The sequence below is a fragment of the Crinia signifera genome, chromosome 5, assembly GCF_055691185.1.
Source record: "Crinia signifera chromosome 5, ASM5569118v1, whole genome shotgun sequence".
Lineage (NCBI taxonomy): Eukaryota > Metazoa > Chordata > Amphibia > Anura > Myobatrachidae > Crinia > Crinia signifera.
This window is the reverse complement of record NC_139221.1, coordinates 231,369,614-231,396,703: the sequence shown is the minus strand read 5'-3', so window position 1 is coordinate 231,396,703 and position 27,090 is coordinate 231,369,614. Positions and strand designations below refer to the sequence as shown.

Genomic DNA, 27,090 nt, shown 5'->3' with positions numbered 1-27,090 from the left:
CTACATGCAACAGGCCAACTTGCAGAGTTAAAGGTTGGGTTTGAAGGGTAACAGTCTCTCCTAATATACGACTCCCATTTACAGCAGTTAGATATACTGGATGCTGAAGGGGAACAGTAGGTAGTTGCCAACGTTTAATGACTTCAGCAGTGATGAAACTTTCTGCTGCTCCTGATACGAGGAGTGCTGATAACTGTCGGAGCTGATGTTTGACTTGTAGTGACACTTGGAGAATACAGTCTTTAGTATTTGGAGAGGTAATAACAACCCCTCACCTGCCCTCTCTCTTACAGGTTAGGTTCTGGTGTTTCCCGGTCTCTTCGGACAAGAATCCACGGAATGCTGAGGATTAGCACAATAGAGACAGAGGTGTTCATCATGCCGATGTCTTTGTTCGGCTGAGGACAACATGAAACGGTTGACTTGCATGGGTTCCTCGTCGGTAACGATGGAGGTTTGGATATGGGTAGACTTAGACTGGGAGGTACTCGGTTCCTCTCTTGATGCCTCTCTCTGAGTCTTAGATCGATCTTAGTGCACAAGGAGATTAGATCTTCCAATTTGGAAGGCAAGTCTCTAGCCGCCAGTTCTCCTTTAATTTTATCGGCGAGACCATTTAGGAAAGCCGCAAGGAAGGCCTCCTCGTTCCATGCTAGTTCAGCCACCAGGATTTTAAATTGGATTAAGTATTGACCCACTGTCCTGGAACCTTGACGTAGGCGTAATATTTCAGTGGCAGCCGAACTAATTTGACCTGGCTCATCGAAGATGATTTTGAAGGTGCTAATGAACCGAGCATAGTCCGACAGCAGTGGATCAGCCTTCTCCCATAAGGGAGATGCCCAATTGAGGGCAGAGCCGGTAAGTAGTGATATCACATAAGCAACTTTGGTGCGGTTTGTAGGGAAGTAAGAAGATTGAAGTTCAAAGTGAATTTCACACTGATTTATGAAGCCTCTACAGCTTTTTGAATTGCCATCAAATTTGGTTGGGGTAGGAAGCTGTAGATGAGCAGTGACTCCTGTCGTTGAAGCTAGGGGTCTAGGCGGTGGCTCCAATGTAAGAGTTGACCCTTGATTCAAGGTGGTTTGGATATTGTCCAGTCTTTTTGACAGGTCTTGGAGGGCATGGAAAACTTGCTCCTGTGCGGCTTCCTGTTGATCCAGGCGAGCCACTAGCTGTTGAACGAGAGCTCCTCGCTCCTGACCTGATTCTGGGTCCATGGAGTCAGTACAAACTGTGATGTTTCCAGTAGAACCGGCTGGAGTTTAACGGAGGCTAGGTGCTTTGATATATGGTTTTTGCAGAGACGACAGAAGGGAGGACGGCAATTGGATAAAAGAAAAAACAGTTTTAATAAAGATACGATGGTACAGAAGATGAGGAATGGCACAAGGATAATACTGTAGATAATGAGTAAACAAAGTCAATGATATGCAATACTTATTGTAGAGCTTGCAGGTGATTGGGATGAAGATATGACTTGACCTGAAGGTTTGAAGAAATAAATTAAAACGTGAAGAATTGGATGATTGGATTGCCGAATTGGATGATTGAATGATTGAATGAAAGATTGGATGATTGGATGGTTGGTTGGATGAATGGATGATTGGAAGATTGGATGGTTGGATGATTGAAAGAATCCGGGAAGGGTGTGCTGACAACCCTAATAGCTGTAGCCAGGAGGGATCGCAGAGGAATAACCGTCAGGCTGGAGAAAGTATGACCGCTTTGGGGGGCTAACCTTGTCCGGTCCGTTAAGGCGGCAGCAGGGGTCTGCGATGTGATGGTTGAAGACAGCGGGTGTAGCAGGATACCGGATAGAGTCTCTGGAACTAGAAGTAGCAGCGCTACCAGCAGCAAGGAGAGTCAGATGCCTAGCATAAGGACATCATTGTTCTGACTGCTGGTTTGGCCCAGCAAGTCAGTATTTGAAGGGAGAGCTGCACTGTGATTGGTTGTATGGAAATTGGAGAAACCATCAAGATGGCCGCCGCCAGGGGGGGGGGGGGGGGGCGACAGGTTTCTGAAGCAGGAAGTGTGCAGCATGCACCAGCCAGCGTGTCCAGCCAGGCCCAGACAGGACACAGAACACTATGACAACTCAGGCCCCACGTTGTCCAGGCCCCGCATGTCACCGGCGCGCACGCTACCACTGTCACCATGAGATGACAGCGACATCACGCAACCCAGGAACAAGGGGACTGATAGCGGAGGTGAGTGCCAGAGTCTGAACTACCCTGTTAGGAACCCCAGGGGCAGCCATGGCATGGGAGGCGTGAGTGGCAGACATGGTGGTCGTGACAATATATTTTTATTTGGTTTGGACTGAAAAAAATAGTAGGGTTTTAGCTGGGTTTTATCATTGAAAAAAATCCCGATACAGAAACAAAACATGCATATGGATTGTGGTAGATGCTCAATTAGTTTAGTATTACCACTCAGGTGCATGAGAGGGAGGGGCTATTACTGAATAAGTAAAAAATACATTGTTTCCCCCAGCTCACTGAATGGTATTAGTAACCAGTCTTAAACACTACATGATATTAGAATTCAGAGATATTGGCTACATATATTTGCGCAAATGTATGAAAGCCCCAATCCATCATCAAGGCTTCTCTGTATATTGGGGGTTCCTAGCGCTATATCTAGGTGTAGGGTGCGGCACCCCAAAAAAGCAGAATAAGCCAGAAGGCTCAGAGCAGCACACCAGTGAAGAAACTATAGTGTTAATAAATATTAGTGAAAGGAAGCTGAAGCTAGCTATATACAGTATATATATATATATATATATATATATATATACATACAGGATGGGGGGTGGCGGCACTCACAGGACTGAACAGAAAAAATCAAGACCACTCTTCCTTTGCAGTTCAACGTTTCAGTCTTGCGACTTTTATCAAGAACTTATGCATACCTATGCATAAGTTCTTAATAAAAGTCGTAAGTCTGAAACGTTGAACTGCAAAGGAACCCCACAGTGGTCTTAATTTTTTCTGTTCAGTCCTGTGAGTGCCGCCACCCCCCACCCTGTATCTGCATTGGTCTGCCACAGCACCCAGGAGGGCACGCGGGCAAGTATTGTTTCACCAAAAGAGTGGCGTGCCAGCCCCCACCATTTGTATATATATATATATATATATATATATATATATATATATATATATATATATATATATATATATATATATATATATAATAAAGAGTGAAAAGGATAATGAAATGTAATTAAAATATTAAATGGATAGTGTTAGTGGAAAGAAAAAACATTGTAGTAAGTGCTAAGTTGCTAAGTGTTAATAGAATGTAAAGGTGTGCCACACTAGAGCCATCTAAGCCCAACCAATGCAGGGGCACCGCACCCCACACCTCCGTTATAATAAGTTTATCTTTTTTTTTTTTTTTTTTTTTTTTTTTAATCTTTATTCACTTTTCCATACAAAAAGACAAATACATTTAACATACCGAAAAGTACATACATTGGAGTTACACTATTGGTTGTTTTTCATAAGATTGTAGATTCAAAATAATGATTAGCTGCTGCGTCTGTTACTTATTCGATTATCAATATACCAACATTTGCAGGACTGGGGATTTTCCCAGAGTATAGGGGGATAAAATTTAACATTCTATACGTTGCCTCTTGAGCTTATTAACAGTAATGCTTACTACAGTAGAACAATAATCGGAAGATATTGCATCTTCCTAAAATACAGGGATACCAGGCTGGAAATCTAACTGGGCTGATGATCTACCTATTGGTTCTTACACTTATTGCCAGTGTTGCTTACCCTCAATCCCAAAGTTGGCAACAACAAGAAACATTTCCATATTCTGTATATAATTAGGGTGTAATTTCTATTCAATTTACATCGATATCAGTCCACTCATGTGACCTTTGTAACAAGGGTTGTGTATATTAAACTAAATGGTCTACTAGACTAAATAATAAGTAGAGTGCTTATACTTTCTTTGTGAATCTCTAGATTACGTGTATTAAACCATTCAATCGCATACTCTTTATAGTGAACATTGTATATCTTACACTAGTTATTCTAATAAAAGTGCATATAATTACTCTAATAAAGTGCACATACTTTGTGAATCTCAAGATCGAATGTCTTGAACAACGTATTATTATACTAATCAATACAAACCTAAACTACTTCTCAACATTAATAATAGTATGTGGAATTAATCCAACCGTGCCAAATCTGATTAAATTTAACTAACATATTTCGACTTGAATATAGATACCTTTCCTGTTTAATAGTGTAATTAACCAGTGATTTCCAACTGTTATAATCCGGGGTGTCCTTGGACATCCAGGTTCTTCCCACAATCACTTTTGCCAGTGAACATAAGTTAGTAATATATATTTTTTCCCTGCCCGTTACCTCCACGCCTATTATCCCTAACAGGCAGCATCTTGGGGTTAGGAGGTCGTTAGAGATCCCTGTATCTACTATAGTACATTTAACTTTTTCCCAGAATTCTGCCACTCTGTAACAGTTCCAGATTAGGTGAAAGAAAGTTCCAAAAGGGTCATCACATTTAGGACAATTTGTTAAAGAACGCCCTGAGAATTTCACTAAGGTTGTAACTGAGAGATATGATCTATGTAGAATGTACAATTGTGTCAATTGAACACGTAGCGAATTTGTGGCTTTAGTTATTGTAAATTTAGCCTGAGAGATATGATCTATGTAGAATGTACAATTGTGTCAATTGAACACGTAGCGAATTTGTGGCTTTAGTTATTGTAAATTTAGCCTTTCTCCATTCCTCATTATTTATAACCCCCAGATCTTCTTCCCATTTTCCCTTTAATCCCCTTAATCCATCCTTATGTATATTTTTCCCTAATATTTTATATATTCTTGATGTTAGTTTGGATTTATTACTTGACTTTAATATTATTTTTATTGGAGATTCTCCAAATAAGGGGGTTTTATTTTCATTTTTGGCCTGTATCACACTTCTTAACTGAAGATAACGGAAAAAAAAAGTCTGCGGTAAATCAAATTCCTCTTTCAGCTGTGTAAATGATTTGAGTCCTGCTGGACCAAAAATTTGACTAAGTTTGGTCACCGCATGGGGGTACCATGCTGCTTTAATTTGCAGGGTCTCCAAATCACTATTTGTAAAATAGTCTGCCAAAAAATAGTCTGTATCCAAAAAATCTATTTCTAATATTTTATTGGCTTCTTGCCATATTCTAATAGCTTGGGCTATTAAGGGGGGGTCTGTCTTGATCTTTTTTTCCTGTAAAATTCTCTGCATTGGACTAATCCCCGGAGTCGAAAAGGAGATTAAAGTATCTACTGTTTCTCTGCGATGTTCTTCTTCACAAAACCATGGCCCAAGATGTGATAACTGAGCCGCTATGTAGTACCTCCTGAAATCAGGTAGGCCCAATCCCCCATCTCCTCTTTCCCTCATCAGATTACTCAGTTTAATTTTTGAGCGGGTATCATTCCAAACAAATGAGGCCAAAATACTGTTTAGTTTTCTAAATAGTGATTTTACAAGGTAAATCGGTGATTGATTGATTACGTACAAAAATTTAGGAAGGACCACCATTTTTATCAGGTTTATTCTTCCAGTTACTATCAAAGGAAGTCTCTTCCATGATTTTATTCTTCCATCCAACCAATCAAACAGCGGTTGAATATTAAGCTTCACAAAGTCCTTAGGTTCCCGAGACACTATAATACCCAGATATTTAAAAGATGTGACCCATTGTATTGGAAAAGGCGGATTCGGTTGATACTTAACCGGGGGGCCTGCTGGAAAGATGACAGATTTAGTCTGATTAATTCTAAATCCGGAGAAGTTCCCGAACTCCTCAATTACATCCAGCGTCTCCATAAGAGATTTTGAATAATCTGATAAATAGATCAAAAGATCATCGGCGTATAATGAAATCCCATCTCTTCGCCCTCCAGAAGACACATCAGCGGCTTTTATATATTGTCTCATTTTACAAGCTAAAGGCTCAATTGCCAGGGCAAACAAGGCAGGGGAGAGTGGACACCCCTGCCTTGTTCCCCTAGAAAGGGGGAATGCCGGAGAGATCCATCCGTTAACCGCAACCCGTGCGCTTGGGGTGGTATATAAAAGTTGAATCCATTTAATGTAGTTTGGCCCGAGCCCGAAGGATCTTAATACAGCCCATAAATACGACCATTCTACTGTATCGAAGGCTTTTATTGCATCAATCGATACCACCACTGAACTCTTATCATCCTTCCCTCCTGTCTGTAAATAAGTATACAGTCGTCGTATATTAATAGAAGTTTCTTTCCCGGGCATAAAGCCGGACTGGTCCGGGTGTACCAACGTATGAATATACCGATTCAGCCTGTTTGCCAAAATTTTGGCCAATATCTTAGCTTCAGAGGGAATCAAAGAAATTGGTCTATATGAATCTAGTTCCTTAACATTTTTTCCCGGTTTTGGTATTACCACTATTTTGGCCTCTGTCATTGTTAATGGAATAACACCTTCCTCAAATGAATTTTCAAAGGTATCTAAAAGCAGAGGAGCTAATGATTTTATATATTTTTTGTAGATCTCTACTGGGATCCCATCTACTCCCGGGCCTTACCATTGGGAGAATCTTTAATAGCTTGAATTACTTCTTCAATTTTTATTGGAGCCTCCAGGTCTGTATGTGCCTCTGTATTTAATAACGGGAGCTTAATCGATTTTAGATATTCCTCGATTTCTATAAGGCTTTTATAGGAGTGGGTAGTATATATCTTAGAAAAGTATGACCTAAAGACTTCTCCTATCTCGGGAGTCTTGTATACCACTTCCCCTTTTTCATTTGTAATCATACTAATAGTTTTGGATGGTTGTTCAGCTCGTACCAGGAAAGCAAGATGTTTACCTGATCTATCCGAACTACAGTAATTTACCTGTGATTTATGTTGCATAATCTTTAAGTTTTCCGATTTTATTGCATCTAACCAATCTTTTTGTGCCTTTTGCCATGTCTGGTAGGATTGATCGGTGTTATTATCCAGGAATTCTTTTTCTTTAGCTAAGCTGTTATCTGCCATTTCCTGTATCTTGCCTCGGCTCTCTCTTTTTAGTTCGGCAATGCTTTTCCTGAGAGTACCCCGGAGATAGGCCTTGAAGGCATCCCATAATATGGGTGCCTTCACTGACCCTTTATTTAATTCCCAGAATTCTATCCACTGTTCCTCCAAATCCATTTTCGCCCCAGCCTTATCCAACCAATTTGGATTAAAGCTCCAAAAGCTACATCCACGATCATAGTCCAGGGAAATTTCCATGTATACCGGCGAATGATCCGATATGCCCCTTGGTTTATACTCTATCTTCTGGACTTGGGGGATGAGGCCCTTGGAGACCAAAATAAAATCAATCCTAGAAAAGGCCTGGTAGGATGTGGAGAAACATGAAAATTGCCTAGAGGAGGGATTTCGTAACCTCCACGGATCTTCCAAACCTATATCACGTATAAAGTTTATCTTAGTGTAGCCCAGACTTTGGGGATTATTCAGTCCAGATCACATGGCTGCAAATTTGCACGCTGGGTGATTATCTATAGACTATGCATGTGTACGGATCTTAGCATACAAATCCTGCACATTTTTTTATTGCTGGCCATGCACAAGTTAATTGACAGGAAGCCAGTGTTTGGGGGTGGTAACTCTCTGTTCTAGGAGTGTCAGAGAAAATGCAGGCGTGCCCAGGCATTTGAGGGGACGGCATGTGATGTCAGCTCCGGTCCCATTGCAACTTTTTCTATAGCAGCCGCGAGTAAGTCCTGGGCTACCACAGACTGCACACAGTGGAAAAAAACTATTTGCAGGCTTGCACAGGTGCCGTGTGACCTCCCAACAGTCGGGATTCTGACGTTCAGTATACTGACAACAGAATCCCAACTGCTAAATGTTCGACAGTTGAGATCCTAACTTACAGGGAATACACAACCCTCATAAAGGGAGAATAGGACCTGTGGCGAGGGCAGCAAGCTGCAATGGGCTTCAATGCGCTTTATCCCCTGAGTACTGGCAGATGGGATTCCGGTGTCGGTATGCTGACCGTCAATCCCGACAATTGGGCCGCTATACCTTACCCAGCTTGCACGGGCGGGATTTCACTCTGGCGGTGCAGAGTATATCTGTATACATCTAAAACTCATGTGTGGTATATGGCTCCTTCTGTTCTGGTCTGTGCAGCATTGTGTCTAAGCACACCCTTATCAAATGTGATTTATAGGCTGAGGTGGTTTTCAGGGCATCTAGAAACTCCCCCTAAGTCGTCCCAATCCACCAAATTTATTTTACTAAAAAGGAACTCAATAGAATCAATGCATTAAAGTGGAAACATTTTCATCCCCTCAGATTTTTTATATTTTGTTATAAATTTGAGATCGATTGAAACAGAATTTATTGGTAATGATCTACATAAAAATATTCAGGGAACACATATTTTTTAAATTAAGATATTTAAGAGGGTTTTTTCACATTTGCATTTGGTTCTCAATTATCTTTCTTTCAGGGTAATAAATGTGTGACTCAGAATGAAAAAAAAAATTCTCTTCTAAAAATAAAAATCTCATGTGGTGAGATTGCAAAGTGCAAAGAGGTATAGGGCTGAATACTTTTTTGAAGCACTGCATGTAATCTAGTGATTCATCCATTTGAATTCACATGCTGTAGAGTGTAAGAAAACCTGCCATTCACTTACATGTAGCAGCATACTGTACACTATTTCATCTACACAAATAAATCTCTGAATAGTGACAGTTAGCTAGTAGCTAGTAATAAACCGTAATGTTGAGCGACAAGATACAGAAGTAAAGTTTACCTACAAAGGGTAACCATTTTACAATAAGAGCTACTGTACTTAGTAAACTACAGAATCAGTTTCTGGTTGATGTGTCAGAGCAAAATGTCAGTCCTAATGAAAGAAGGGATCATTAATTGGAATATCTTGGATTAAAGGTCAATTGTGGGTTTGTGAGCAAGCATCCCCAGAGAAATATATCTGATAGATTAAATGTAAGTGTTATTAAAGGGAAAGAGCATACAGTCTTTACTGAATTCCTTGGGAGCTGACTTGCTGGTTTATGTGTTATGAAAGTTCATTGAAAGTCTATACAGTCTGAAAAACAGAATTGATATATTGGCACAAGGATCATAAAAGATAAAATGCCAATGTTATAAAAGATCTTACCCGAAGCTCAATGACATATATCTTGTAAGGAGTCTTGTTATCCGTGGGGAGGTTAAAAATAGCTAACGGAATTCTAATTGACTAATTTACTAAAACTGGTGAAATAGCTTTGAAAGGGATGTGCATTTAAGTTTCCCGATGTTCAAAAAATGTTCTATTTAAATGGATATGCTCATTAGGTCGACAATCATTGGGGCGACATGCATTGGGTCGACACCATTAGGTTGACATGCAGAAAGGCCGACATGGGTCTCGGTCTACTTTGTTGTAGGTCGACATGTCTTTAGGTCGACCCAAGCATTAGGTCGACATGGGCAAGGTCGACAGTCAAAGGTAGACATGGTTTTTTTCACTGTTTTTTGAACCGACATGTGCCAACAGGCGGTATTTCATTCCCTACCATCCACTAGGGCGTGGTGGGAGAATAAAATAGTGTGCCCGAAGCATGGCGAGTGCAGTGAGCCATGCGAGGGGATGCGGTTCTATGTTTCAGTGTCCATGTTGACTGTGTCGACATTCGGGTAAAAAAACTGAAAAACCCAGGGTGACATTCTATGGAATGAGAGTTGTGTTTTTTGGCGATTTTCATTCTCCAAAAAACGGCTAATTTGCATTTTTCCGTGAATTCGCATATTTAATGTGATTCGAAAAGGTCCCTAAATCGCATAATTTTTGTGATAAGTCATGCGTACTGAAAGTGCGGTAAAAATTCGCACTTTTATCACATCCAGATGTTTTCCAATCTGTTGGGCGATTTGGCCCACAACTCAATTTGATCAAGTGCACACATGGTTAATGTCATCACAGGTGTCCTTAATTTCACTCACAAACACCCCTACATATACCCCCACATCATTAAGGACACCTGTGAGGGTTTGAGACATGAAGATTGTGCAGAGTGGATTTGAGTTGCTCATTTTGGATTTGGCCCATTTGGAGGAGCTGGGATGGAGGGAGGAAGCTGCGCACCAGAACCAGGTACCACCCCAAATAGTGCGTAGCGTACCCCACGTATGTATCGTGCTAGGCTGTACCTGGACTCCCTCTCGGATCAACAGGTTGTGGGGATGTTTAGGCTAAACCGCAATAACTTGTTGAACTTATATGAGCAGGAGAGAGATGATTTGGACCCTTTTGGGGGGGGAGGGCAACTATGCAGTGTCTGGGCTGCAGAAATGAATGTGTACCCTCTACTATTTGGCCACTGGCTCCACTCAGTCCATGACCTCATAGTCCTTGGGGGTATCACAAGCCACTTTCTCAAAGCATTTTACTCAAGTGTTACTTGCTTTTAAGAAGTTGTGGCGGACATACATCAGATTCCCCAGTTCTGAGTCAGAGTGGCAGGACCACAAGGTTGCTTTCTATAGACTCTCAGCATTCCCTCATGTGCTGGGAGCTATAGACTGCACACACATTGGGATTAGGGCACCGCACGTGCGGGGCCACGTCTATGTCAATAGGCGTGGGCGGCACTCCCTGAACGTGCAGGTTGTATGTGATGCTCATCTGAAAATCCTAAGTGTGGTTGCAGGCTTCCCTGGGAACTGCCATGACGCTTATATTCTGAGACACTGCAGCCTCTGGAACCGATTTACCCAACAACAAATGCCAAAGGGCTGGCTACTTGGTAAGTACATTTTTACATATTACCCTCTCTATTCGTGTTTGTACCTGCTGAAATGTGTGTGTGTGTGTTTCAATTTTCACCAGCCTACTACTCTTGTCCAAGTAAATACTATTTGCCCACTTCACATACCTTACCATAGAAGGCAATAACTTCCTTTCTTTGGTTTAGGTGACTCAGGATATGGGTGTCTTTCCTGGCTCATGACACCTTTGCGCACCCCGATGGCCCTGCACAGCACCAGTATAATGAAGCCCATATTGCAACCCGCAATGTGGTGGAGCGTACGTTTGGAGTTTTGAAAAGTAGATTCCGGTGTTTGGACCGGTCATCTGGTTTGCTGCTTTACCACCCTGCAAAAGTAGTGATGATTGTCCAGGCTTGCTGCATGTTACACAACATAGCCCTATACCAACCAGCCTATGTGGAGGAGGATCATGCAGCAGTCATGCAGGAAGCCCAACCTGTCAGCACCGGGGTTTCTTGTGTAGCCGGCTGTGACCGTGGTGGACCAGTGGAGGGCGCTGGGTAGCAGAATATAGGAGGCTTGATATGTGACATGCACAGCGAACCAGAGGGTTGGTGGAGACCAGAAGCAGGGGCGCGGAGTCTAACTTGCCAGCGGTATTCACCAGGGAGTCCCGCAAGGAACTATGGACTTGGCTGCGTCTGACAAGCAGGCCGCGGCCCCCTGCCCTGGTCCTCTGGACGCAGGCTGGGAGTGAGGACACAGGAGATATGAGAGAATGTCTTTGGAGACAGCCTGAGAGCCGGGGATGATAGTAGACAGTCTGAGAGCTGTGGGACGGCCTGGGAGACGGAGGTGATAGTTGGCAGCCTGGGAGCTGCGAGACAGCCTGGGAGCCGGTGATGACCGTTGGCAGCCGGGGAGCTGCAGGATGGCCTGGGAGCCGGAGGTGACGACCTGGGAGTCGTCAGTACACAATGTAGATAACTAGGAAAGTGTAACAGAGTCTCTGGAGGTACTTTAGTATATAGTCGACACAGGATGTCGGCAACAGGTGTATATGCGACAATACTTGAATGCAGCAACTGGTGGACATCAGGGATGTCGACTGAGATGTAATAGTCTCTATGGAGCACAATAACAGTGAGCCAACCCAGGTGTTGACGGGGACTGTCGACAGGATCAGGACAAGATGGTGAAATCACTGATATTGGTAACTGGCTTAAGAGCCAGAGAGGTGCTCAGCGAGACACCTGATACTTGACCGCAGGGATGGTATTAGCAGGAGTCTCTGGAGATGAAAGGAACCAGGTAAGTAGCAGCAGGACACTTAGAGATGGTATAGCTGGAGACTGGATAGCTAGGAGCCTTGGAACTCTCTGTCTCTGGGGTAACCACACAGGAAGCAGAATGAACATTTGTTCAAGGCAAGGAGGACTCTGGGAAGCTGGCCTTTATTCCTCCAGGTGATTGCTTGATTGTCTGCAGCTTGCAGCAGCAGACAGAACCAGGAAGTATGCCTTGAGTTACCTGGGATCATGTGACTGGTGCTGAACTCAGGGAGCTTCACAGGAGTTCTAATCACTGAAAATGCAGAGCAGCTGCAACAGCAGCAGCTAGGAAACAAACAGGCATAGAAACCTCAGGAAATAACTGTGAACCAAGTCAGGTTCATGACAGTACCTCCCCCTTTAGGGGTGGACTCCGAACACCCCGATGAACTTGGCAGGGACGGGAGGATCGGGCCCTTGAGGCTAGGACTCCACTATAGCTTAAGTTGCATCTAGTAAGATAGCCAGGGGCTTTTGGATAGCAACTTGTAGAATTCAATTTAATTTTTTCCTGAGGCAAAACATGGTTTTCATCTTCGGAACAGGTGGACCATCCATCATTGACAAAAAATGATTTTACTGGAACACCTTCCTGGAGAAAAACATGGTCGGGAGGGATAGAACCTCACGGGATGTGAGTTTCATCATGAACTGGGTCATAATCGGAATCTGAGTCCAATTCTAATGGACGTATATGATCCTCTCTCTTGGAAGTATCAGTTAGAGAGTCCTGTAATAATGTAAAGCAGAAGAACCAATACAGATTGCAGACTCTGAATGATCAGTATACTTCTCTTTAGGGACAGAAGTGATGTTAGCTGGTACATCCATGGGACTAGAATTTCTCAAAGGATCTGCAGAAGGACAGAGTGAAATTACACCCATCTTTAAGTCAAGGGACCGGGGTTTAGAAATATCTTTATTTCTGGAGATATGATGACTCTTAATATATGGATCCTAGAGAGCCTGGTCTTGTTCAAGTTTAGATACTCCAGAAAATTGAGAACGCTGATGTACACTGGGAGAATTCCAATTTTTTTATTGCAAAATGCTTTGATTCAATATAGCTTGATCTTGTTCAGAAAGTGATGGTGCAGTATAGGATAAGCTCTTAGTGACCTTGGTGGAACTTTTCAAAGATCCCAAAGGAGCTGGTTTTGGAGGGAATTTTCTTTGAACTGCTTTTAGAAATGCCGGGAGGTCACTAAGTATGGGATCCTTAGATTCGATGAGGGGATTAGCCCATTCCAAGGCTTTACCTTTGAAGGAGAGCAGTAAAAGCCTAACTGCGTTAGCAGGAGTTATGACCACTGATGGATCAGAATCCATCTGTGCGAGGATTTTTTGGACAATACAGCGAAATTGGGCAAAATCATCTTCAAAGTACAATGATGAACTACTTACAGCAACATCTTCAGGTGAGATACTTGGGGCGATGGAAAAAGTCTCTGGAATTGTGGTAACAACTTCATCTGTTGGGAGTAGACTGTCTATTGAAGAATTTAAACCTAAACCTCCTTTTGGGTTTACAATGGGAGGACCATTACTAACAGGATCAGACTGAAGTTCGACACTCGGACAGGCAGAGTCCGGGCTGGAACCGGAACGGACTGAATCCTGACATTCAGATGGTCCATCTTGGACCTGAACTACACAGGGTGTAGACATAATGGCACAGGAAGAAGGCTAACCTGGAGTAAATGGCTTGGGTGCCATTTCTGGAACTGGAGAAACAGATACAGATGTTTTAGAAGTATTATGCATAAGAGCACTGCGGCATTGAGGCTTGTCACCCTTCCTGGATGTACTGTACAGAGGTTACAGTCTCTAATAAGGTGACTAGCACTACCACAATAGAAGCATAGGTGGAGCTGTCTGCGACGGTGACGTTCAGCTTCCGAGCATTTGGGATACGAGAATCTCCTGACTTTGTCTTCACACTGCATGGAAGAGAATGGATTATTTCGCAGGGAGTTTATAAAAAGGAGATTGTTTCATTGCAGTGGGTCGCGCAGAACTTCTTGCGGTAACTTGTGTACTCTGAAGAATCTCTGGTATTAGCAGAATAATAGTGGACAGAAGACTTTCAGCTGTTCCAACAATCTATGAAGAACACTCAGAGGCTCAGAATCCCTTTGACAAGGGAACTGGGAAATCCGCGGACAATTCATGGGTGACCGGGGACAGGAAACTGGAACAATCGGAGTTGAATTGGAACATGGACTAGAAGTACCCAGGAGTTGCTGGAGATCATCCAAACAGGAAATGCCAACAGGAGACGCAAACAAATTTTGGCCAGTCGACGCAGGAGGTGTCAACGACTGCTGTACAGTATCCAATCGGGTGGATACTCCCTGGAGACTCTTCATTATCCACTGCTGAGTGGCTTCTTGGATACCCATTCGGGTGGAGACATCTAGAAGAGCCGCTGGTCCCACCCTTGGGTCGTGAGCCGAGTCCATCGGCTTTGAACAAACTGTCAGCACCGGGGTTTCTTGTGTAGCCGGCTGTGACCGTGGTGGACCAGTGGAGGGCGCTGGGTAGCAGAATATAGGAGGCTTGATATGTGACATGCACAGCGAACCAGAGGGTTGGTGGAGACCAGAAGCAGGGGCGCGGAGTCTAACTTGCCAGCGGTATTCACCAGGGAGTCCCGCAAGGAACTATGGACTTGGCTGCGTCTGACAAGCAGGTCGCGGCCCCCTGCCCTGGTCCTCTGGAGGCAGGCTGGGAGGGAGGACACAGGAGATATGAGAGAATGTCTTTGGAGACAGCCTGAGAGCCGGGGATGATAGTAGACAGCCTGAGAGCTGTGGGACGGCCTGGGAGCCGGAGGTGATAGTTGGCAGCCTGGGAGCTGCGAGACGGCCTGGGAGCCGGTGATGACCGTTGGCAGCCTGGGAGCTGCAGGATGGCCTGGGAGCCGGAGGTGACGACCTGGGAGTCGTCAGTACACAATGTAGATAACTAGGAAAGTGTAACAGAGTCTCTGGAGGTACTTTAGTATATAGTCGACACAGGATGTCGGCAACAGGTGTATATGCGACAATACTTGAATGCAGCAACTGGTGGACATCAGGGATGTCAACTGAGATGTAATAGTCTCTATGGAGCACAATAACAGTGAGCCAACCCAGGTGTTGACGGGGACTGTCGACAGGATCAGGACAAGATGGTGAAATCACTGATATTGGTAACTGGCTTAAGAGCCAGAGAGGTGCTCAGCGAGACACCTGATACTTGACCGCAGGGATGGTATTAGCAGGAGTCTCTGGAGATGAAAGGAACCAGGTAAGTAGCAGCAGGACACTTAGAGATGGTATCGCTGGAGACTGGATAGCCAGGAGCCTTGGAACTCTCTGTCTCTGGGGTAACCACACAGGAAGCAGAATGAACATTTGCTCAAGGCAAGGAGGACTCTGGGAAGCTGACTTATATTCCTCCAGGTGATTGCTTGATTGTCTGCAGCTTGCAGCAGCAGACAGAACCAGGAAGTATGCCTTGAGTTACCTGGGATCATGTGACTGGTGCTGAACTCAGGGAGCTTCACAGGAGTTCTAATCACTGAAAATGCAGAGCAGCTGCAACAGCAGCAGCTAGGAAACAAACAGGCATAGAAACCTCAGGAAATAACTGTGAACCAAGTCAGGTTCATGACACAACCTACCACACCTCGGGAAGTGAGGGTTATGCAGAGGGGAATCTGGTGCGTACAGACATCATCAGGCACTACTTTTCTGGTAAGCACATGTGCCCTCTATTCCTACATGTACCTTTGCTGGAAGTGAACTCACCTACATTACATTTATCACTAACATCTTTTTGCCCCCACATTTAGCCCAATAGACACAGTCCAAGGGTACAGTTGGTGGTGCAGACCTATCCCTTGCTGTAAAAAACCTTGTAAGTATATTCACAACATGTATGTGATTTTTGTGCAATCAACTATGGCTCACCTGTTGTTGTGGAACTACATGGCCCAGCATGCCCTGACACACTGTAAGCATGACAGCTCAAAACATGACTGCCACAGCTTGCTGAAATATGTAGTTCCACAACCTCGGATGGGCCAGATTTGAGACAACAGCATCTTCCACCAATACCTTGCCCATATATCATTACATTATGGAACAGATCACACAACAAATGTTTGAAGAATAACACACAGACAAAATGGTATGCGTTGTGACATTTTTACTACAGTATATTATGTCATACATAACCTGCATTTGTCAGTCGCAAACAATAGAAATGTGTATTAATGTCACAAAAATTCAAGCATAGTACATGCATTATCAATTTATTTTATGTTAAATAATTATTTTTTTCCCTCCATCAGGCCGCGCACTACCACCTCTTGACCCTGCGCACACGCCACCCCGGGTCCTAATACTCCGACGGGGTGGGGAAGTTGGTGAGCCACTTACTGGTGTGCTAGATACACTACTAATTGTAGATGTAGTTGCACCTATGACACCTGACACCTCCATTTGATGGATTTGTGCCTGCATAGCGATCAACGCATTGGTCTGCGCAGTACACGATTGACTATTTGAATGAATACTTTGTGCAAGGCTTCCAATATGGATATTCTGCTCCCTTACAACAGAACTAAGTTCAGCAAGACGGGTGTCTATGCTATTTGCCATACGCACCTGAGTAGTAGTAGTACGTTTATTTATAAGGCGCCACAATGTGTCCGCAGCGCCGTACATAGCAAACAAAAAAAACAAATTACAAGGTAACGTACAGGGTGTGTTGAAAAATACAGTATAAATAGGGGTATAGCTGGTAGAACTAAAATCAGCATCAGTTCAGAAGTAGGTGTGGAAATTGTCGAGGAGACTGAAGATGAAGTAGAGGAAGGGAAGGACAGGAGCACAGGTGAGGTAATGAGGTAGGGTGAGTACGTGAGGAAGGAGGACCCTACTCATAAGAGTTAACAGACAAAAAATAGTTGGGTGGACGAACGAAATACAATAGGACCTGAGTGCCTACACCAACCCGTACACTCCTAGACAATTTTCTCAACTGTAGAAAGGTGTCACGCATGTACCCCTTAATGTTGCCCATTTCCAGACTTTGGGAGGCCATAAATTCTAGTTGTTTGTCCTTGAAATGTACCAAGGAGGTAGCTACTTAGGCAGCAGAAGCAGCTGTAGGGGGAGTATTTCTGGGTGGGGGTGGGTTTGGAGTCACCCCACTTGGTGGAAGATCACTCTGTGATGATGTGTTTATTTCCTCCTCAGCCGCAAACGTGTCCACTGGTTCCAGAATTATCTCTATGTCATCCACCGGCATATCAGAGGATTCTGTGGATTGTTGTCCTAGTTGTACAGTACCTGTGGATACAGAGGAAGAGGTAAGTACAGATGCATATATTGTCCTTTCTGTCGTCAGTACTGTTTTGGAAATGGTCTGAGATGGTAGACGCCCATACCTAGGGGTACTATGTACTTACAAATGGACCCCGATCCTGCATGAAACATTGACAATAATCTTCATTGACATGGCTAGGCCACATTACATTCATGTCCGTTGCAATGTAGCAGCTGGAGATGAATGTAATGTGATTTATTATTTGATGTGACATGGGTGTGTGTACTATATGTGTAATGGCCTGTGGTTTGAACATTTTCCTGCTTCCACAGATGCGGCACCATCGGAGCTTCTTCTCTTGGATGCTTGATCACTTCGGGATCACTACAAGGCCCAGCATTCTGATCATTTTTAAAGTAGGTGCAAACTATTGCCATTGACACCCCTTGCTGGGCTATGTAGTTCCACAGCACCACATTAATTAGTATAACAATACAAAATAACATTGCAGTTTAAATACATTGGCATGTATGTTTCATATTGCATGTGGTGACACTTACCAGCTCGGGGTGGGCTTGCCGGCCTATCGGTATCCGCAATGTGCATCCCAGGCAGGACTTCAGGGGGGATAATTCTTTGGAGCTTCACCTCATATGATGTGTAGGTTATTGTGGTGGGGCTTCCTCCACCAGTCTTGGTGTCCTCCTCCATCTCCATGGCCATTTTCTTTTTCAGCTGCCGCTTGATGTCATTAAACCGCTTTTTAACGTTTTTGCTTAGCCTCTTGCGGTGACTGACAGTGTTGACTGCCTGGGTGATGTCCTTCCACATACCACGTTTACGATGTGAGGTGGTCTTGTGCTTGTTTTTCCCCAGTAAGCGGTCATACAGGGGTATGATGGCCCGGACAAGCGCCACATTCTCCTCATAGCTGAATCGGACCTTTCTCCCACTTTTGGTGCGGCTAGCTTCACCCTCCTCCTCATCCTCTATATCTTCCACATGCATGTCAAAATCCTCCTCCATGCCAGTGTCTTCCTCCTCCTCCTCCTCCTCACCTCCATCTTCCTCCATCTCGGACATGTGGCCCTCCTGCAGCTGCTGTGGGGTATGGGCAAGGTCCTGGCTACAGGATGGGGATGCCAGCGGATCCTCCACCTCCTCCTGCTGGGCCTGGTCCGCCAGGGCCTGGTCTGGGGCTACCCTTGCAGTGGCCATGGTGGCTGCCACACTGCTGCCACTCCCTGTAATGGAGGTCGACCTCACCAGTCCTCTGCTGCCTCTCCCACTGGCTCCTCTTGCCTGGCTGCTCCCACTGCTCCCTCTGCCACTGGCCCCTCTTCCTCTGGTCACACTGCCACTGCTCCCTCTGCCACTGGCCCCTCTGCCACTCCTCACTCTGCCACCAACACCTCTTCCTCTACTCACACTGCCACTGCTCCTCTCCATGATCCTTACTTCCTATCAAAGAGTAAAATGTCGCCAATGCCCCTTTATATAGGGGGTGTGATGCAGAATGGAGGGGACCTAGGTGGCCCAATAGGTTAGGGGGTTATTTGTCATGTGGAGACAGTCTTGTAAATCACACTCCGGTTGGTCTAAAATGCTCACATGACCGGCGGAAGAAATCTCACTTTTTAGTGACATAATTTCGCATCAATTCGCCGCAAATCGCACTACATTGCACTTTTTATCCTCTAATGCGCATCCCATTAAATATGCGAATTATGACAAAAAAATGCAATTTCTGAAAGTGCGAAGAGAGGCGATGTGGAGTGCGAAAAATATATGCGCTTTTCTCTCAGCCCATAGAATGTCACCCCTAATGTCAACCTTTTGACTGTCGAACTTGCCCATGTCAACCTAATAATTGTGGCAACCTAATGACATGTTGACCGCCACCCATGTCGACCTAGACCCATGTTGACCTTTCTGCATGTTGACCTAATGGTGTCGACCCAATTCATGTCGACCTAACTGGTGGAGACCTAATGATCCATACCCTATTTACAAACATCAATAACATTACATTTTTTCAAATTATTTACCAGAGAGGTATATGCAAAGTTGTACGGAGTCAAACCACTTGGTGAAGCCGCTGAACCAGGTAGGTACATTATCTACTGTAGTCTACATGCTGGATGATGATCTCCACTATAGTTTCTGCAGATCACTCAGACACAGTGGTTCCATGTTGCATCCACCCCAAAAGCAGCATGCAGGCAGTGAAAAGCCTCCTGCTGTCGCAGACCATTATTGTATAGGCTCTCCAGTGGCCTCTGGTAGCTCCATAATGAAGCTTGTGAAGGAATAGAACATGGTGACGTCTGTGTGCAGTGCTGCTTATATATAGTTACCTGCCTTAATAATTCACAAGAGCTTTAGTCAGAGATCACAGTTCACAACCATACAGCTATATTGTGTATACTCTACCTATCCAGAAACTTTTTGCCCAACCCTCAAACTGACACAGTTAATGCCTTGAGCTTGATGATTTGTATTGTTACATTTCTGAGTTGTTCCATTGAAGTAATAATTTGTTGTGATTGATCTTGTCCAATAAAATTAAATGTCTGATTCATTGATATGGCTTCCTGCAGATTTGATATTTGGTAATACTTAGCTAAAATTAGCATAATATTTTAATGAAAGATTTTAAACCATAGTTTAGACTTTTTTGACAGAACTCTGCTTTTAATCTTACGCTTTTAGCTTTAAAGTAAAATTTCTAGGTTATTTTTTTTCTTGACATTTAATCCAAATATGCTCCTTTAAATGTATAAATAGTTTTACTATGTCATGCTGCACACAGAGGAATAACAAATCTCCTGTTTATTGATATTTGAATGATGGTTTCACAAAATTGACCCAGTCTGGAATCCCCGAGGAAATCAGTTCTGAACCGAGTCCCAGTTCAAATCTTCCCTCAGTTTAGAATTCAAATTTTAAATCTGGATTGCAAAAATTACATGATTTCAGCTGTTTAATTGATTTTTATTAATGATTATCAATTTTTTATTTTGATTTTAAACCAAACAATAATCTGAACCTAAACAAATGAGGGTGGTTTCACAAAATGAAAACACAATGAAATTAAAACGTAAGAGATGGTGCACATCTTTTCTTTAAATATTGTGCAATTCCACCTACACACAAATAAAATGCCCTCAGAACACTTCGCATACTGTATGTGCAAATGTTGCTGAGATACAGAGTCCGACCTGGCATGCCAAGAGGGGCTTTTGGTGTGAATGCAGGAACGATGAATGAGGACACAACTGTGCACCCATTCAGCTGCAAGTAGAGATAGCGAATGATTCAGAATTACCTGGAGATTCGTAAAGTTGCGTAGGCTCAGCTACAGTGCAGTGTGAAAAATCACAAGTACTATCTACAAGACAGTGGCTTAGCTACCGTACGACAGCCACCGTGGATGCTTGGGGGAGCAAGCGCCAGCAGGGCGCCGCCGGTGCTCATCAGGGCACACTGATCAGAGCCGCCCCCCTTACCCCTCCGCATGCCGCCGCCGCATTCCTGCCTGGTTCGGCACCGCAGATATCCTCCTGTCGTGTAATGAAAAATTACACGGCAAAATGGCTGCCCCATACAGCAGACAGTTTTTTAGGAATGTTAGAGGAGGCGGTAGCCATTTTGCCGTGTAATTTTTCATAACTGCAGGAGACGGAGCCAGGAGGATATCTGCGGTGCCGGACCAGGAATGCGGCGGCGGCATGTGGTGGGGTAAGGTGAGTCTTAACTTTACTTGGGTGGGTGGGGGAAATGTAAATTTCAGCGGGGGGGGCGCAAAAATTTTAGTTACGCCACTGCTACAAGACATACTTGCGTACAGTGTATGGCCTATGTGCCTTAAAGAAACTTTGGATTCTAATTTTTAGATGGACTACTATATCATTTCATGTAAAGTCATTTTGTGAGCATTCATAATTCTAAAAATCTTAAGATATTTAGTTGAACTACAGTAGTTGTACTACAGTAGTTAATAACTACTAATGGGTATATATCCTTTTTGTGCTTTATATGCAATAGTATACATATGTAGCTGATGGGGTTTATTCATTAATACATTTAAATATTCAGTATGCACTGCCACTACATCATGCAGTGTAAGGGACAGGAAAGAGCTGCTACACATGCCCAGTGTACCAGCTTCTTCTACCACAGGAGAGCAGTTGCCAGGAGGAAGAGACAGGAGCCTTACCATGAAGTGGGAGATTGTGAGCTTAGAAAGTGCAGTACTGGTTCTATTATGTTTTTGTGTATTTATTAATTATGATGTTTAACCTTTTCCTGACCACTTACAGTATTTTATTTAAATGTTTGAAACAGCCTATACTATAGACCATATTATTACTGTACTCCATACAGTATCCATTGTATAAAAATACCGATTTTCAAGGCTGTTACCGCTCCCCCAGACTCCTGAACTTATTCCAATGCTCTGCAGATTTTGGATTACATTTGGAAACCTCCCTTTAAAAATCCTGCGTTTGCCACTGGACTAGACAGTCATGTTTTATTGACTAACATAAGATAAGTTCTAGAGTGATTTTTTTAAATATCTAAATGAATGTTTGTAAATGCTGTCATACTGTATAACAATTATTGTGGCTGATATATTTTCACAGAACAAACTAAATACTGTGGGTGTTATTTTGGTTCACTCCTTAGATGGACAAACCCATGTGCACTGCAGGGGGGCAGATGTAACATGTGCAGAGACAATTAGATTCGGGTGAGTTATTTTGTTTCTGTGCAGGGTAAATACTGGCTGCTTTATTTTTACACTACAATATAGATCTCACTTTGAAGTAAAACCCCACCCAAATCTAACTCTCTCTGCACAAGTAACATCTACCCCACCTGCATGTTTTGTCCATCTTAGAAGGAATTTGCCAGAAGGAGTGAACCAAAATAACCCCCTGTATGTAACCCCCTTAATTAATTAATTACAATAAGAAGGTGCAATCATTCTCCACAACATTGGACTACCTGTATTAAAAATCATAGAGGACTTATTAATTTAGCAGTCTTGAGACACGATAGCTAGAATGGAGTGTAGCACATTTTGTAGTTATTGTGTTTTAATATATTAAATATTGTCCTACGTAGTTTTATTAATAAAAAAGAAAATATTTTAACAGAAACCAATTCGCTATTATTTTAAGAAAGAGTATACACTTATAATAATAAATCGTGAAGCGCTGTGTATCTTTCTTCTATGATACTGTATCTCTGCACTGGTAGTATCACATCTAAAAGAATAGCAGGGCACCACCGATAGAAATTCAAATGCTGCAAGATGTTTGTTTAGTCTGAAAATGGAGACAGAATCCTGCTTGTGTTGTTTAAACCTTTGAACAGCTGAGGAGTGCCTTGTGAGAGCATCAAAACATACAGTAACAACCAACCCATAATAAAATAATAAAACCTAAGGGTCTCTGCATGAAGCAGTGACAAGAGTACAGAAGTGAGCCAGTGCAGAAGTTTCCCATGACAACTAATCAGCTTTAAAGTAACATTTTATCAAGTGCATTCTATATAATTTATTTATTAACAGTTTCTAATATAGCGCAGCATATTCCGTTGCGCTTTACAATATGATACAGTGATACAACAAACTGGGTATTTACAGACAGTCAAAGGTAGGAGGCCCCTGCTTGCAAGCTTACGATCTATAGGGAAATAGGCATTGATACACAAGGATAGATATTCTTTATTGCATTAATTCCAACGGAATGCAAAGGTTCCTAGTGTGCTGTATGATATGGTGACCCAGCAGTTTGGCCAAGGGTCAGGAGGATGGAAAATGTGAAAAAGAAGAGTGTGGATATTTGTGGACAGTACAATGGGTATGTGATTAGATAGGAACAGTATATAAAGGTTAAGTGGCTGGTTCTGGAATTTGATGAGCTTGCCTGAAGAGGTGAGTTTTCAGGGAACGCTTGTAGGTTTGGATACTGGAGGAGAATATTATTGTGCTTGGAAGGGCATTCCACAGAGTGGTTGCGGCTCGAAGAAAGTCCTGCAATCGGAAATGGGAGCGAGTAATGAGTGTGGATAAGAGATGTAGATCTTGGGATCTAAATATACATACTGTAGCAGCTTCTCCACAGGAACACTTACCCACTCTTTAGACTTAAATTAAAATATGTTTTTAAGTAATAAAATACAGCATGGAGGCAAAAGAAAGAATGCCCAGAATCCAATCCAACAAAGACTTAAATTAAAATATGTTTTCAAGTAATAAAATACAGCATGGAGGCAAAAGAAAGAATGCCCAGAATCCAATCCAACAAAGACTTAAATTAAAATATGTTTTCAAGTAATAAAATACAGCATGGAGGCAAAAGAAAGAATGCTTTTACCTGATTGTAGGAGGAGGCTGCCACTAGCCGCGATGCCTGCAACCCCCCTCCACTCATACTCAGTACTGCACATATGTACACCTCAGGTTCTATGGGCTGCTTCAACTGCAGCCCATAGAAGCCAAAGAGGCAGCCTGGTGGGAGGGAACATCTCCCAATGGGACTGCCTTACTGCGGGTGACTTGCAGGTCGGACTTTCAACAGGAAGTGACTGCCAGTCACAGTGAAGCCAGTGCAGTCTCACGGAATGCATCTGTCTTCACTAACACTGAGCACAGTGACGGATTTTACCTGGGGGAGGGGGGCTGCAGTCCTGTAGCCCATAGGTAAAAACAGCCTGAATGCAGACCTGAATGCAGGTCATGGTGGTCCAGGCAACTAACCAGTCAACAGAGGCGCACATATAACTACAACAATTTATCAACTGTACTCACTCAAATAACACCCGGACTCAAGGGAGGCTTCAGAGAAGGGGCTACATCGCAGTTCAAGATTCAAAAAGGGGAGGCATAGCAACTGCCACCAACTTCTATTTCAAGCTGACTCACTGGCAGATGGTGTTTCTCAGCTATTTGAATTTTGAACTGTGCTGCAGCCCCTCCTCTTGAGCAGCCACTGTGCAGACTGTTGTTCCACCATTCCTTCCAGAACCCAATAGCCAATAAAGAATACCACCAAACATACAATAATATATGAAGGATGTGCAAAGCAAGTTACATTTGGGGACATTATTTTGTTTCTGTGCAGGGTAAATTCTGGCTGCATTATTTTTACACTGCAATTTACTTTTCAGTTTGAACACACCCCACCCAAATGTAACTCTCTCTGCACATGTTACTTCAGCCCCACCTGCAGTGAACATGGTTTTGTCCATTAAAGAAGGAGTTTGCTTTTGCAAACCAACCAGAATCCGACCCAAACTTTAATCCCACCACGTGCATACAGATGTAGCGGGAGACATGTCCCTTTACAACGGGGCTCCCCCCACTAACCCTGTCCGTCTCCCTGAATTGGAGACGGACAGGGTTCTGGTCCCCCCGCCGACGGGAAACTGTGACGCACGTGCGTGTGAGATGCACGCGCGTCCCTGTCTCTATCGCTGGTGCAAGGGATCTGGCGAGCGCCAGCCAAAGATTTCTCCCGCTCCATCTGTACTTGTGAATTTCTTGGCACAGCTTGCGAACGTCAGCTGGATCGGCAATTCTTTGCAAATCCATTTGCAAGCCGCTCACCGTCGAATGATGTTCCACTGTCTATAGTCAAATTGGGGATGGAGCTCACATCACATGACTTCCTCTCAAATGCCTGGACATGCCTGTGTTTTCCCTGACACTCCCAGAAAAATGGCCGGTTCCACCCACAAATGCTGACTTTCTGTCAATAACCTTGCCATAGGCCAGTGATAGAAAAATGACCAAGATTTTATCGCAGGATGGCCTTGCGCATGTACAGTACCATTGGGTAACCATGCACAGTCTATCGATAAGCATTTTCGTTATGAATTTGCAGCTTTGCGATTGCGATCTAAATAACCCCCTAAATTCCTTAACTTCTTATTAAATCATATAGTTCCCAAAAATGCACGGGAACACGATAAAAGAGAACAGATTTGATTTCCCACGATATCTTCATTATTATCATTAGTAATAAAAATGATTCCTGACATCACATCAAATTATTTTATTTCAGTTTAGAGCATTAAAACATATAAGGCTAGCACAATGAGGCAAATTAGTATGCTAGAGAGAACCACAAAACAAACAATAAAAATTTGCAATCATTATAAGTTGAGTAGATAAAATTCTCTGGAATGAGATGTTACTGCCAAACCTTCCAGCCCGTCAAATTAGTCTATAATAAAATGTAACACAGACTGTTTGACACAGGCTGCAAAAGGTGTAAGAGCAACAAAAGCTAATATTTGAAGGTAATATAAAGCAGATTGTGTATTACTGGACCAAATAGTGTGTGTGAAATAAATATACTTATGCTTGATGAAATAGGCGCTCCATGTTCTTTTGCAATCCATGCAACTGACAGGGAAAGAGCAATTACAAATGTTTTTTCTTTATCGTACATGGTATTCACGGCAACTGTGACTGTTTTGTCATGAATTGGGTGCCCCTGGGAGTAGGATCACATGTCGTGTGAGGGGTGGCTGCAGCACAGTTCAAAATTCAAATAGGGGAGTCCCAGAAACTGCCACCAACTGCCATTCCAGACTGACTTACTGGCAGTTGGTGTGGCTCCCCTATTTGAATCTTGGACTGTGCTGCAGCCCCACCTCTACAATAACCACTGGTGTGTACAAACCCGTATACAGGCCGCAGCTTGCCACAGTTAGTCCCAGTCGCATTGCGGGCGCTCTCGAGATCTGTCACAGTAACTGAAGTTTTGTTGTCAATTTTACTGTTTATTACCTTAAAATATTGTGTTGGTTATTTGTACCTTTCAGGTATATTATGCTGTATTATGTGATGTATGTTATTATCTGTTGAGAATAAACATATTTAAAAATATTAATAATAATTTTATGTGGTGTTGATTTTAATATTTATTGCAGTTAATAAACCTAATTTTCTATGCAAAATATATTTTAAAAATAGTATATAGGTTTAATTATATACTTTGGATGTTTACATTATTTAAGAAGAAAAAAATTATTATATAATACTGTATATCAGATATTAATTATAATTGTAAAAACGTATTGTTTATATTTTTGGCAATACACATTTACATTTTTACATAATGTATAATCTTAATAAAAACAAATACAAAAAATAAGGGTTAAACAAATATGAGGACACTTTTTACCCTCACCTACTGTGGGAATCCAGCAAAGCAAGTACTTTTCAACGTAAGTAATGTTCTTAAATGAAAATAATAAATTTAAATTAGTCTGGTGTACAAAGTCATCTGAAATTCATAGTAAGCAAGACACTATCAGAAGATCATTAATAGAGAGCGTGCTGCTTTGCTGTGTTCTCTGGGATATAGTCCGGCACCTGCTGGGTCTGACGCTGCAATATAGGGCCAGCAATTCAGAGCAGCAGTACCTGCTGTGTCTCACACTGCAATATAGGGCCAGCACCTGCTGTGCCTCACACTACAAAATAGACCTACAGTAGCACCAGCTAGATCTCACACTGTAATATATGGGCAGCATCTGCTTGGTCTCACTCTACAATATATGGCTAACATCTGGTGGGTCTTACAATACAATTTGGAGGAGATCAT

The 27,090-nt window shown here is 42.9% G+C and overlaps 1 long non-coding RNA gene across 2 annotated transcripts in view; it reads left to right on the top strand.

The window, feature by feature from the left end:
* Positions 1–15,800: 15,800 nt before the first annotated feature.
* LOC146079655 (uncharacterized) overlaps positions 15,801–27,090 on the top strand; it is a 142,693-nt gene continuing 131,403 nt past the window's right edge. The window contains exons 1-6 of one of the 2 annotated variants that reach the window (XR_014474674.1): positions 15,801–15,885; positions 15,984–16,048; positions 16,485–16,559; positions 17,395–17,507; positions 17,797–17,880; positions 19,516–19,571. This is a non-coding gene — a long non-coding RNA (uncharacterized LOC146079655). The remainder of the gene's footprint in view (positions 15,886–15,983; positions 16,049–16,484; positions 16,560–17,394; positions 17,508–17,796; positions 17,881–19,515; positions 19,572–27,090) is intronic. The other variant, XR_014474673.1, reaches the window with a different exon arrangement.